This window comes from Lepidochelys kempii, chromosome 7 (genome assembly GCF_965140285.1).
Source record: "Lepidochelys kempii isolate rLepKem1 chromosome 7, rLepKem1.hap1, whole genome shotgun sequence".
NCBI classification, from domain to species: Eukaryota; Metazoa; Chordata; order Testudines; family Cheloniidae; genus Lepidochelys; species Lepidochelys kempii.
The window spans coordinates 10,506,071-10,521,445 of NC_136386.1; the positions used below are offsets into that span (position 1 = coordinate 10,506,071).

Sequence of the window (15,375 nt, forward strand, 5' to 3'; positions counted from 1 at the left end):
GGCAATCTTCTGTAAGGCTGGGTTAATAGGGCAACACCACATCTGCTTCCACTGTAATCAGTATGGCTTGGCAACTGGAGATAGACGCTTAATATTTTCTTTTAAACATGGTAGCTTAGAATTTGCAGAATATTACAGAATGCAAAAATTGTGGAAAGACCCAGAAGTCTACTGTTTTGAGACAGAACATGGAAAAGTTGTGTGTCTTCTGTTGCTAACTGAAGCAATGTAGCAACTTCGGCAGGGAGGGAAGAGCGTTCCCCTCAATGACCAGTTAACAATCAATCATTTTCATGTAAACTGTCCCTAGAACAACCTCCTGCACCTCACAAAGCTTCATTAGGCCTCTTATAAGTGATTTGTTAGACCGGGTCAAAAACGTTCTGTTTTTATGTTGTGAAGGGGTGGTAGAAGGGGAATAAAAATTTTACAGTGTGAGGGTAGGGCAGACGCAAGCTATCATGTTTTGTATAATAAACAGCTAAACATCTTTGCAGAGAACTGAAATCATTTTTCAGTCTCTCATCATTCTATTATTACCCACTGAATTTATTTAAGCATGGTCACAGATGCATACTTCGCCGAGCACGACCAGCCTGATCCAAAGTCCACTGAGGTCAATGAGAGTCTTCCGTTGACTTCAGTTGACTTAGGATCAGGTCGTATGCACATCAAGTGTCCAAGTTGGCCAACTTTTTTTTCTCTACAAAGTTAAGCAGTTTGAATTATGCCAGGCAGACAAATACTTAAACAAACAGCTGAACACATTTTCCTCAAACAACTAAGGAAAGAAACAAAAGGAAAATCACGTTTGGTTTGAGGCCATGCTTGGAAAAATTCAGTCTAAGAGATGATTATTTTGTACAGTGAGGTTTGACAGAGTTATAATGGAAACCATTTTGCAAACTAAGTCAGCCACTAATACAACATATATACTAAACTAAACATAGCCATCACGTTTTCATCTACAAATAAGGTATACACACAAATTATGAAACTCTTATTATTACAATATCATACACTGATGACTGGAATTTAGCACTGTCACATCTTGAATCCTAATTTCAAGAATGTACGCATACTAACTGGAATCTTCAGAATGATTTCACATTGTAGCAAGGTGAAAGCTAATACACATTCTCTTAAGCACAAATGTAACATGAAACATGGCAAAGGCAAAGCAAAGGTTAAGCAGCATTTGACTGATTTTTACCTCATGGGAACTATAATTTACACACTGCATTCATCCACAGTAAGGCGGTTCAAATGGCATGAATTAAAAACCTGTAGTTTCCTACTTCTTTTTTTAACAAATTGGTACACAGCCAGTTTTTAGTGATAAAAGGTTTCTATCAAATATCAAACAGAGAGAAAGTGAGTGTTTTTACACTCTCAGTATCATTGTATTTTATTGCACCTTTCAATGATCCTTACAACTACTATCCATTATAAAACAACAATAGTCTATCCATACTCTGAAGGGATGGATTAATCTCTTAGAACCTCACCTTGACAATCAAACCCTCTATAGAAATTCCCAGTATTTAAAACCATTAGCTTCATATCAGCACATAAAAATAAGAAAAAGGCCATCAGACAGATCAAACAATTGCTCAGAGTCTGGCCATCGTGATATGAGGTCATCTGTGGAGGAGCAGAGTCCAACAACATTATCCATACTTACCTTTGAAAAGTATTGTCAACTAAGGACCACTCACACTGCTATGCATAACTGTCCAGACTTCCCTTAAATACAATTGGCATACTTCAGGTGACTTGAGTGAATAGAAGCTTTACCTTAACTCCCTAGTAAGTTATAAGAGGATGTACAACAAGAATGCTAAAACAAATACGTTGACATTCACTCCCCTAGGCTAATCTAAAGTCAACCCACAAGACTGGGGTAAGTAAAAAAGTGGCTTATAGCCACCCAAGCCTAACTCCCCTCCCCAGGTGTGCTTGAGCTCAGGTACTCCTCACTATCTAGCACTATTTGTATCAAATTGGCCCCATGCTGTAAATTACAAAAAAAACTATTTTTACTAGCTATTCTAAGGCCAAATTTTGCCCTACATGGCAAGATAGAGACTCCCACTGACAGTGCATACCCACAAATGCTTTTGAGGGCAGAATGTTATGGTAGACCTAAGTTCCATTTTCAGAAGTGACTTTGCCAATTCCAAAATCAATATGACCTAATCTTCTAAATGCCTAAATCACTTTTGAAAATGGACGAAGGCTCGTGACAATTTTACTATTAGAAGTTAGTACAAAGTGAACAGAAGTAGTTAAATTGTGACTTTTAAAACATTATACTCTCAACAAGCTGTCACTTGGTAAATTGCATAAATCTTTGCAGGCTCTCAGCATTGGAATTAGGAAGCATCACACACACACACGCACACACACCCCACAGCAAAACAGAATTGCTGAGAAGGCCTTTGCCAATATGATTTCTGTCAACAAGGCAGACACTGATTCAGCAGAACTTTAGCAGAATGTCTGCTGCCCTGTATACTACCTTAGGGCTACCAGGTTCTTACACCATGTCCACTATCATGGCCAGAGTGCCTTCATGAGATCGGAGTGCTGCACTAAATCACAGAAGGGCCCAATTCTGAAAACCCTTACTCACATAAATGTTTAAGCCTATCATAGTGCAGGGAACTGCATACTTGGAAATAAGTCTAGTTCTGGGTCAGTACATTCACACCTTTCCTATGCTCTGACTGGCTGAGAATTCGGTTTCAGCATTATAGTCGAAAGAATTTTAGCATTCAGGATGTTCTTTAGTCATTTCAGTGGTTTGATGTGGCACAGGAAATATTAGTGCATAGTCTGTATTTTCAGTCACACTCACCTCAACATTCTCATCAAAACTACAACATATAGAAAGAGTCAGATCACTGAGATCACCAAGACTGAAATTATGAGCAATATGACAAAAGTTGGCGTTGGGGGAGGAAGGTGATAAAGACTCAGCCAAATGTTAACTATCATTTCATAGTCTGATATCTTATTTCCATTCCACTTTTAATAAGAACTGCCCCCAAATTTAGAGTTCAATTCAAAAGAAGTCCTCAGCAGCAGCTAGGTGCCCTGGCTCAGCTAAGCTTCACAGATCTATTGGATTCCACAGCAGAAGATTCAGACTCATCTCCCAGTTCACACCGTTAGTAAAAAAGTTCCTTCTCTCCCACTAACCTCAGAGGTGCTCAAATACCACAGTTGCTGATGTGATATAGAACCTAGAAAGAGAGAAGTTGTCTCCCTAAGTGCTTATTAAACACTACACCACTGAATTTGATCATTGAAGATCCCACTGTTCTTGGTGTCCTGGCCAAACTGTACTTCGAGTAACTACACCGTGCCTCCTTAAATTCTCCCAGAGTATCAGTTGGATTTGGTAATCTTCATTTCCTCTTCTGAATCAGCAAATTACCTGGGCAATCTCTTCCAGGCACAATATAAAATGGTTCTACCCCGGCAGAAGCCCCAGAGCGCAGCTGTTACTGCTGATACGCTATTTACACTCCCCATTGATTTCTGCAACACTCTGTTGAAGAATGCCTTAACTTTGAATTGTATGGCTCTGGTAATGCATAGTACATCTTTAACATTAAATAAATGCCATTTTTTGTTCATTAATCTAATAATGAACAAGGTTCTCAAGATACAAGAAGTCCAGCAGCTTCAATAAAAATACCAAAGTTAAACTGAACATGTTGATTTTAAACAGATTTAATACAATAAAATAATTTTGTAAAACCTACTAAAATGCAGCTGCGATGTAGTTTTCTTTGAACAAATGCTTTGAAAGAACATTACGTTTTCTATCAATATTTTTTCAAATACATAAACCTTTGCACATTTTCCAAAAATAAACAGCAGATCATGTGCTAAATTCAGACCAATATGTCTATTCAGATTGTGGAAGACAACCTAATCATGGTACTGTAGCCAGTCCTCCAGGATTGTCCTGGAGTCTCCAGGACTTAAAGATTAATCTTTAATTAACAATTATGTCCTGCGATGAAACCTCCAGGAATACATCCAACCAAAACTGGCAACCCTGAGGCAGCCAAAATTAAATGTAGACAAAACCCTTTAACATCTCTGTGAGTTCAGAAACCAATCTGGGCTTACAGCTTTCACTAACATTAACGGGACTTCTGCATGTTAAGCATCTCCAATATCAGGAACTCTGTTTATTTCCACTCTCCCAATCCACAACCAAGCTATCTTGGATTGCTCTAGTTTTCCTTCCTTTAGTTCTACACCTTTGAAACCAGGCAGTGTGATGGAGATTGAGCTATATTTCTTCTACAGCTCATCCACACCGCTGCTTCTTTTTTAACCATAACTATTGAGAGCTGTAAGACACTCCCTCTCCTCTTGAGGGATGAATGCAGGACCTCCGCAGCATTTCCAGCCCTTGACAGCTAAAGGAGCAAGAGAGCAACTAGCTCCAAGCTCCCACACCTCAAGTAAAAAAACTACACAAGTTTGACCACAAAGTCTCTCCTTTTGCTTTAAAAACTGGCCCCTGTGTGAAGTACTAAATCTCCTTTTGAAAGGTAAAATGCTCTGTGAATGACTGTGTTTCTTTGTTTCTGAATTGCCCTAAGTTAGTCTTCTAATTGATTTGTGCTCTCACCAAATTAAAAACCTAGAACACAGACAGTGTGCCAGTGAAAAAATATGTCAAGAGCAAAAGTTTACACATTTAATTTGCAACTGTTTTACCAGAACAGCTCCGTCCACTCCTTCAGTTTTGGAAAGTAATCAGCTTATGTTAGGGGAAGTTACCAGATCCTAAGCAAAAGTATCATTTTAAAAAATTTTATTTTATAAGAGATTAAGGCCAGTTTTTCAGTTTAAGAAAAGGTGGATATTGCAAATGAGGCAATATTGCACATTAGAACATTAAGGATTTAAGATATCAACAACAAAATACACATGTGCCCTAAAAAGTAGCCGGAGAGAAAAGATTATGAGCCAAATTCTACTCTCAGATATGCTGGTGTAAATTCCAGTGATGCCCAGAAGAGCTGCATCAGCCTAAAGGACAGGAAAAACTGGCCTCTAAACTTCAATTCCTACTTCTGGTTACAGCCTCTGACAAATTAGAGTGTTAGTAACACATAAGAGAAAGGGTTAAGGAGAGGTCTCAGTCCCATGGTTTAACTGCATAGTGAGCACTCCCTGCCCAAATTACAGCAGGGTGTACATCCAACAACAGATGCCATTTAGACAGGGGCTTTCCTTGCCCTGAGGTACAGTTCAGTTTGTCCATTCTACTGTGCAATTACAAAATCAATAAAACATCACTTTGAAACTCCCTGGACTAGTACCGACATGCAGACAGTAGTCAAGCTGACATTTTTTGCTGTTTCCGTTATTACTACCGTCAAGCATTCTGAGAAGCAAGACATCAAAACCCAGTCACGGGCTGAAAACAAAGAGGAAAAAAAAAAGGTAGAACTGAAATTTCGTTCATAATATCACGTCAGTCTTTGTGCAATCATACAATACTAAACATACAAACAAACAACAAAATCTGCTCAAAAAATATCAAAGAGGGCACTGGAATATACAAGTGTGTTTTTAAAAAGCATATTTATTCCATCCCCCTTTGTGTCTAACAGATTGCTATTCCATTGCAATTTTTAGTTGGGTTTTTTCTCTTCAGAGCACCTCACCTTGGTGGCAAAGCCCCTAGCACTTCAAGATCAAAAGGACATACTAAGAAGCAAACAGCAAAACCCACTGTGCTTGCATGTGCTAATGAATGCTGAGATATGAACTCTACATGAGGGAAGGTGGGGTTGAAATCTATCCAGCCATCTATTTCCGAGCATGTTGTCTGAAACACTGAAACATACATAGGAAGCTGGAGCATGGTAGGAGTGGAACCTAAGTGAATAAGAAGGCTATAAAAAGGAGGTTCTGTAAATACATTAGGAATAAGAGAAAGGCAAAAAGAAAGTGTAGACCCACTACTTAATGGGAAAGGAGAGCTAATAACAGATAACACCAAGAAGGATAAGGTGTTTATGCAGACTGAAGCAAAATAGGCATTAAACAGATTAATTGTGACCAGACGCTTAACACTATTAATATTAACAAGGGGTATGGAACACAAGACAGAATAGGGAAAGAACAACTTAAAAGAATATTCAAAGAATTTACATGTATTCAAGTCAGCGAAGCCTGACAAAATTCATCGTAGCATATTCAAAGAACTAGCTGAAGCAATCTCAGAACCATGAGTGATTACCTTCATGAACTCCTCGAGGGCAGGTGAAGTTTCAGAGGACTGGAGAAGGGCAAATATAAAACCTATCTTGAAAAAGGGGAACAAAGAGGACCCAGGGAATTATAGACAAGACAGCCTAACTTCTATATCTGGAAAGGTTCTGGAACAAATTATTAAACAATTAATTTGTAGAGATAAACAATAGCCAACATGGATTTATCAAGAACAAGTAATGCCAAATCAACTTACTTTACTTCTTTAATAAGTTACCGGCCTAACGGATGGGGGGGGGGCTGGGGGGAGGGAAAGCAGTAGATGATATATTTTGATTTTAGCAGGGCTTTTGACACAGTCCCACATGGAATTCTCATAAACAAAGGAAACGTGGTCTAGATTAAATTACGAAAAGGTGGGTGCACAATCGGCTGAAAAAACACACTCTGAGTCATCATCAATAGTTTGCTGTCAAACCGAGAGGATGCATCTTGTGGGGGTCCACATAATTCAATATTTTCATTGAATGCCTTGGCTACTGAAACGGAGAGTAGGCTTATACAATCTGCAGATGACACGAAGCTGGGAGGCGTTGCAAGCACTTTAGAGGGCAGGATTAAAATTCAAGCCAACCTTGACAAATTGGAGAACTCAACAAGATGAAATTCAGTGAAGACAAGTGCAAAGTACTTCACTTCGGAAGGGGAAAAAATGCAGTAATACAAAGTGGGGAATGACTGGCTAAGCAGTAGTACTTCAAAAAAAGGTCTGGGGGTTAGAGTGGATCTCAAACTGAACAGGAGTCAACACTGTGATGCAGTTGCAAAAAAAAAAAAGGCTAATATACTGGGGTGTATTAACAGCATTGTTGTATGTGAGACATGGGAGGTAAGTGTCCTGCTCCACTTGGCACTGGTGAGACCTTGGATGGAGGATTGTGTCCAGTTCTGGGCACCACACAGTAGGAAAGATGTAGACAAACTGGAGAGTCCAGAGGAGAGCAAAAAAAATTATTAAAGTTTCCGAAAACCTGACCGATGAGGAAAGGTTAAGAATCACATATGTTAAGTCCTGAGGAAAGAAGACCTGAGGGGGGACCTGATAACAGTCTTCAAGTATTTTAAAGTCTGTTATAAAGATGACAATGATCAATTGTTCTGTGTGCCCACTGAAGGTAGGACAAGTAGTAATGTGCTTAATCTGCAGCAAGAAAGATTTATGTCAGATATTAGGAAAAACTTTCCAACTATAAGGGTAGTTAAGCACTGGAATAGACTTTCAAGGGAGGTCATAGAATCCCTGTCATTGGAGGTTCTGAAGAATGTGTTAGACAAACACATGCCAGGGACAGTCTAGGTATATTTGGTACTGACTCATGGCAGGGGGATGAACTAGATGACCACTCGAGATCCCTTACAGCCCTACATTTTTATGATTCTATGAATGAATGCTATTTGAAAATAAAAATTCAGGAGTGTGGCTACAAAGAGGGACAAACTGAATTAATATGTTCTGTAACTATTCTTCCATCAAACCAAATATTCAGATGAGATTTAACTGAAAAATGTAATCTGGACTTGCCAAGAAGAGAGTTTTTCCTCATAAACTAAACCTCGGTCTAAAGATACTATAAAACTCTTCTATAACAGTAAACAAAAAAGTGGAAAATTTAGAAGTGAGGGTCTTAAAATACTTTGTACAAATTTCATTAATTACCATCGTCAGGTGTTTATTTTTCCACTCAATTAATTACAACATATTCAATCACTCATTTCAAACTCTAAAACCTGGCATGCTCTGTCATCATCCCACATCTATACTTATATCTCCAGTAAAAACATCTAAAATTCTTCCAAACTACTTCTACTGTACTTGAAAAGCTATAAAAACTTGTCACTCTGGAATATGAAGTTCACTATTTATCCACAAACCAGGTACAACACAGAAAGTGACTCTGCAAGCTTTCCCCAACTGCCTGCCACAAAGACCACAATCCTGAACTGAAAAGACCACCCTGGGAATAAGAAGCCATTCAGATTTCTTACCAGCTAATTCCTGAATCTTCCTGAAATAGACATTTACAAACTTGACATGGTGATTTTGTGATGTGAACTACTGTCTTTATCCATTAATGACCCGTTCAGAGGTCTTTACTAGTAAGGAAAAAGACTACATGGATGAGTTATTAAGGGTGCTATTCACTCTGTCTCAGCGTTACATGACCATTAAAAACCTTTTACATTTTATAAAGTTTTATAAGAGCTGCTTTAATAATTAATTGAATTTCCCTACACTCGCAGATTTTAATCCGGAGCTCTGACAATAAAATAAGTAATAATATTTTGCACTGCTGTAGCCCCTTCCATCCAAGGATCTCTATAGGCTTAATAATAATCAGTAGCAGTATCATGTATTAATTAAGCCTTACAACAATAGAATTAGTGAGGTTAAATAGTCTTTACCACATATTAGAGAAGGCTGGTATGCTGTAGGAAGGTTACATTCATCACAAAATAGTCCAAGTAACAGAAACTGAGAAGATCCCTGAGTTTAGCTTGTAGGAAGTAATGCGACTTGCTATCTCAGAGCAACATAAAATGGCCAAGTTTTAACCAGACGCCAGAGAGGATTCAAATGGAAACTGCAATTTAAACTTAATCGCTGCGCAACAACTGGGGCATCATTATGACAGATACAAAACTAAGCTGTGGGTGCCTGACTGCTGATAGATCACTTTTGCTTTAAAAGTACATCATAGGTCAATCACAATTAAATTCCTTGTGCTCATCACAGTGGCTTGCAACCAAGCGATCAGAAAAACTAGTTTGAGTTCAACCAATGAAGTGTTCAAAGGCTTCCCACTCTGCTCTGTATCTGGCATCAAAAACCAGACAAAGAACTGGTAGGAGAGACTTTGAAAAATCACTAGATGGTCAGCAGAGAAAGACCTGTAAACCAAAATAAAAGTAAGCATTAAAAATATGCATGTTGTACAAACAGACAATAAAGAAGATTCCTCACTGGTGCAAAAAGACCTCTATAACTCACCACTGGCTTTGAATACTTGTGAGCTATCAGGTATTTCTTCACCTTGGGTAAATATAAATCATTCACTGCTGAAACAGTTTCCCTCTCTTTCCCCAACCAATATATGGTGTGTGTGAATGTCTTGTATATAAACCCACCAGCACGCTGTGCTTTTCAAATACACATTTGAGCTCACCAGATGGTAGGGCCTGCAAGCCTGACTCTGTTGCCGTGAATTAGGAGCCACAGTGTAACCCATGAATGATGAGCCTAAACTGTAAGTGGATTCTGCATAGTTTTATCATCCATACCAAAATATTACACTGTCTGCTTGTCTTATTATTTAATCTGTGCTAGTTTGTAGCTGTATGCCATGAGATTGTTTTTCTTTTCTAGGAATGGAGCTACGGAGAGAGGATTTTCATTTGTTGGATACAATATATCCAGTATGTACACTCAATAGGCACGTGATTTCATAGAACTATGTGCATAGATAATGCACGTGTTCAGTTCCTCACCATCTCACTCAAACATGTGACCTGAAATCTAACCTCAGCAAGATTAAGATGTTTTTCTAAAAGAAAAACAAAACAAAACAAAAAAAAAACACTCATGCACAGTTAAAGCCTATTGTCTTACTTGTGCATACGAAAAATGAGGTTGGAGTTCAGGTTTTGTGCTCAGGAGTGAAAATGAGGGCTTGCAAGCACGCACTGTGGATTGTTCTGCGTTGGCTTTGAAAGTGAGTCAGTTGTGAAGCTGTGTACATCTAGGTCAGGGGTGGGCAAACTACAGCCTGCGGGCCACATCTGGCCCGCCAGCCGTTTTAATCCAGCTATTGAGCTACATGTAGGGGCAGCCAGGGGGCTCCACCCCACACTCTGCCCCCACCCCAAGTGCCACCCCCACAGCTCCCATTGGCCGGTAACCATAGCCAATAGGAGCTGCAGGGGCAGCACCTGTGGAGGGGACAGTGCACAGCAGAGCCGCCTGGCCACGCATCTGCGTAGGAGCCAGAGGGGGGACATGCTGTTACTTCTGGGAGTGCTTGAGGTAAGCGCTCCCCTGAGCCTGTACTCCTGAGCTAACTCCCCTGCCCCCCAACCCTCTGCCCCACCCCTGATCCCCCTCCTGTCCTCCTAACCCTGTGGTCCCAGCCCGGCGCACCCTCTTACACCCCAAACTCCTCATACCCAGCCCCACCCCAGAGCCTGCACCCCCAGCAGGAGCCCTCCCTGCCCCAGCCCACAGTCCCCTCCTGCACCCTAAACTCATTTCTGACCCCACCTCTGAGCCTGCACTCTCACCCCCTCGCGCACCCAACCCCAATTTTGTGAGTATTCATGGCCCACCATACAATTTCTATACCTAGACGTGGCCCTCAAGCCAAAAAGTTTGCCCACCCCTGGTCAAGGTGCATGTTTAGGTTTTAAGATATTTGGCCCACAAGATGTAGGAGCAGAGGTTAGGGAGGACGTGAATGTTGGGTTAAACTTGTGATTTCCTGATCTTTTACTGATATTGTAAGAAAGGAATGAAGCTTCCCATCCAAATTAACCATAATTTTCAATAAGTGCATGAACCTGTCTTTTCTGAGCAGAGGGAAACACTGGGCTACCACAGGAGGACACAGCAGTCTCTGGAGAGGAGCTACAAACTCAGGGGTTCAAATCCTGTCCCTAAGGAGTAAACAGGAGCTCTGCATTAACGTCAATGGGACCAGGACTTTGCCCAGGGTCTCTGACATTCTGGCCTGCCACAATCACGGTCTCCACGCCCCCTTGTAAGTGTTAGGAGCAGGAGAGTTGCAACCTAGTTGGACAGACACTCAGCTTCCAGACCCAGACGTCTACCCTCCCTCAGACAAACCTGTCCCGGTTTGCAAAAGGAGGGGCCTGGTCTGACAGACCAGAGAAGCTGCTGAGGCTTATTAAAAACCACAGGGCGGCCGGGGGGACGGTGATGCGAAGGATTATGGAAGAAAACAGGAGGTCCACAGGTGGGCACGGGGCTGGGGCTTGGGCAGCGAAGCCAAGAGTTTGGCAGGGAGGCCCGCTGCCTAGCATGCTCTCTACCCTCATCGCAACCTGTATGTTGTCTTCCTCCCTCAGCCAGGCTCCCCCTAGTTAAAAGCTCCCTTTTGCAGTTACAGGCTGAGACATAGGCTCTCTCCCTCTACTTGAATCCATCCAGTGTCAGCCGTCTCACGACTTCTCTCCCAATACGCACGCGCGCCATCCTCTAACACCCAGACACACCCACACCAGACTGACTCATCCGACCCAGTTATACATCTTTTCATCCTCTCCCGCGTCCCCCGCCCCTGAATACTCACCATCACCTAGCCACTACATACATCACTTCTCTCCTCTGCAAATTCCTTTCCACATGCACCCAGGAATATGGGGGGCTGGTGAGGGAGAGGAAGACCCACTCCCCACCCGCCAAAGCAGGGCAGACTGAGAACTGAAGGATCTCTTGGAGACAGGGCCTGTTTCTCTTCCTCCTGCTCCTCATTCTGGGAGGACTGGAGGAGGCTGTTCATTTCCCCTTCCTCCCCAATGGATGGGCGGAGGGGGGGAAGGGGGAAAGAGACAAGAAGGACATGGATGCTATTGGCTCTGCAGGTCCCTGTGCCATCCACTATACAAGCAGACCCAAGTGCCTCCCTTAAACCCCAAGTCACAGTAGGGAAGACACTGAGTGTTCAGTGTCCTCCACTGCCATTTGCACTGGTTGGGGGGGGGGGGGGAATTGTTCTCTTTGGCAGCTGTCTCCTAAAACCAGGCCCAATGCAGTATTTTCATTTGTCTTTCCCACACACAGCTCCCAATTAAGGCCCTAATTATGAGCATCTGACAACAGAAGATTACATTCAGCTATTTGTTAATGATTGCTATAAAACACTGTCAATGTACAGCCAAGTTCTCTTTTTCTCATTCCTGGCCATTTAAATTTTCCCACTGTACTGCAGGCTGTAGTCCACTGAATAACACTGAGTTCCTGTAAAACAACCACCACCACCCCCCACCTCCCTTTCCTGGAGGACAAGAGGAATGTTTAAGGAGCAGGGCTGTATCCCCACAAAAGCTGCCTAATGAATTTAAAGTATTTTTTTAAAAAAAAGTTATTTGTGGCCTTCTTTGGAGTGGGTTGTTTTGCTTTTTATTATTAAAGGGATGGGAAACCTCAAAATATTTAGATTTCAGGTTTGGAAAGCACACATTTGCTATCCAAAACTTGTATGAAGTAAGCAAATCCCTGGAAGCTACCAAATTAGGCTGAAAGTGGCCTGAGATTTTCAGATCTTCCCATTCCAACTCCTTCTGTACCATAAGAACATCTTCTCTGATGTTATTTCAGTCATTTAGATTCCTGTCTTGGCTGGAAATCACACTTAGCCAAACAATTGAGACCATCAAAAAAGTTTGATTCAAGTTGGCTTCTAAAAAACAGTAAGTGTTCTGTTCAATCCCAGTTTACCCATTCCAGTTTTTAACAGTACATTTCAGCACACTGAAGCAAGGTTACTTGTATATACTGCCCATTTCTAACTTCCAGATAGCACTGGCTGTCAATGGGGATAGCACCCTGGACCAAAGCACAAGCACCAAAGCACAAGCTCCTTGCACAGACTTGAGAAGAGGAAGTAACTCCTTCCGTTGTGAGTAACCAGCACACGCCTATCCTTTTTGAGGATGGCCACTAGAGGGAGACATGATCACACACAAGGAAAGAGATTCAGAACTGCCTAAGGGATTTATGAGTACAAGTCCCAGGTAAAGTCAATTGAACTTGAGCTTCTAAATCCCTTGGACACTACAAAAATCTTCCCTAGACCAGTGTATTAACAAAATCGATTTCCACTCACTACGTCACATTATACACAGGTTTTGTTGTTGTTTTAAGTCAAACCCCACAGACTGTTCAACCCCAACCAGTTCACAATGGGGCATTCAAGAATGAGGGGGGATTTGATAGCTGCTTTCAACTACCTGAAAGGGGGTTCCAAAGAGGATGGCTCTAGACTGTTCTCAGTGGTAGCAGATGACAGAACAAGTAGTAATGGTCTCAAGTTGCAGTGGGGGAGATTTACGTTGGATATTAGGAAAAACTTTTTCCCTAGGAGGGTGGTGAAACACTGGAACGCGTTACCTAGGGAGGTGGTGGAATCCCCTTCCTTATAAGTTTTTAAGGTCAGGCTTGACAAAGCCCTGGCTGGGATGATTTAATTGGGGATCGGTCTTGCTTTGAGCAGGGGGTTGGACTAGATAACCTCCTGAGGTCCCTTCCAACCCTGATATTCTATTATTCACTTTCAGCCAGAGGACTTTTGAAAATGAGTGAAGAAAACACAATGAAAAAAGACTTTTGTCTGGCTGAAATATGCCTGCTAGAAATTAAATATGCCTTGAATAGTCTGTTCATAGATATCTGCTTATAAAAGTAAGGACTTGACTTTATCTCTTTGCAGATGTTGTTGCAACTGAAGGAGTAAAAATGGACACATCCAGGAAATGATGGGAATAGGAGACACATGCTGTAAAAACTATATGATTCTGACACACTTGCAATGTTCTTAATGTTATTTCATGCTCGAGGAACACACCACAGGTTTACATTTGAAACAGCTAGGCTGGTGTATGGTGCGAGCATATGTATATAAAGAAGAGGACTGAAATTATTATTTTTTTTTGCCATAGCCTTGATAGAATAATAGTTGTGATTTCAAAAGGTCCACATGCATTCATATTAAAAAGCATAAAGGCAGACAAATTAGATGAGTGCAAAAGGGTAAGTTCCGGTATTTAAGCCAATCTAATTTAAACTAAGTTTAAAAAACCATCAGAAGCCATCTGAATTTTATGACAGTCTTGTTTATTTGTAAGAAAAAGGTGAGGCATCAATATTCTTATTGTCTATTATCTTTTTTTTTTTTAAAAGAAGCCTGCAATGGCACCTGTACTTGGGACATTCACTATCTCGGTTAACTGCACATTGTAGTTGCCATCGGTAGAGATTTCTCTCTCACCGAGAAAATGAATTACAAATTTTGACACAGCAAATATTGAAATGTCAAGCGACATCCACCATTTTCATCTTTAAAAAGTGAGAACCTTATCCCAGTTTTTCAAGCTTGTTGGCATTTGCTGTTCAATTAGAACAGTCATGGGTGGGATTTTCAAAAATGGAATTTTCAAAGCCACTCAGTTTGGTTGTCCAGATGCCATTAATTTTAATGGGAAATGGACATGTAAATCCTTTAGGTAACTTTGCAAATCTCACCTTAAGGCTTTAAGTGTGTGGCTCTGGCTCCCCTCAGAGATCCATCAACAGTGAACTGCATGCTTTTGAAAGTCTTCAATATATTTCAAAAAGAAAGTAAGTCACAAGATACACAATATTGTGAACAATCCTTTGATACTGCTCTATGGTGAAAAAGTCATTATTGGACCCTGTTATTTTTATGTCAACCATGGGAAGACAATATGACACAAGGAAAAAACACAACACTGAAAGGATCCTAACATATGTTGCCACCACAGTGGAACACCAGGGAATAGTTGTGAAACAAAGGTGCGCATGCCAACTTGGAAGCAATGAAGGGCACTGATAAATCTCAGTGGCATGTAATAGAAGGTCTGCTAGCTTGAATTTTAACTCACAACACAAGAGACAATTTGGAAGCTTGAGTGTAGGCTTATAACCCTAACTACTTCTTCCATTTGTGACTTAACATAATTGCACGTGTAATGCAGTCTGTGAGGGAGGTATAACAAATGCAGTAGTCATGCTCTCATTTTTCTGGAACTGTTGTCTTGCAACACACTACACAATGCAGCATATGTACTGGCCATAAAGTTATCCAGACAGTTGTTTTGGTTGCCTGAATGCTGACTACAACCATGTCCTCTGGATGCAAGTTACTGGCTTTTACAGTTTCCTAAAAGCATTTACTGGGTCTATTGAACAATGTGGGGATTGCAGAAAGGCCCTGATGATGGCAATGATGTAATTAAAAGCCGTGAGTGGAAAACACAAGTATTAGAATCCTTTTTCCAGCTATAAAAACTAATTAAAACTTTTAAAAATAG

The 15,375-nt window shown here is 41.0% G+C and overlaps 1 protein-coding gene across 14 annotated transcripts in view; it reads right to left on the reverse strand.

The window, feature by feature from the left end:
* Positions 1-15,375, reverse strand: part of FOXP1 (forkhead box P1) — a 494,548-nt gene that overhangs the window by 366,903 nt on the left and 112,270 nt on the right. The gene's annotated exons all lie outside the window — the stretch shown is intronic.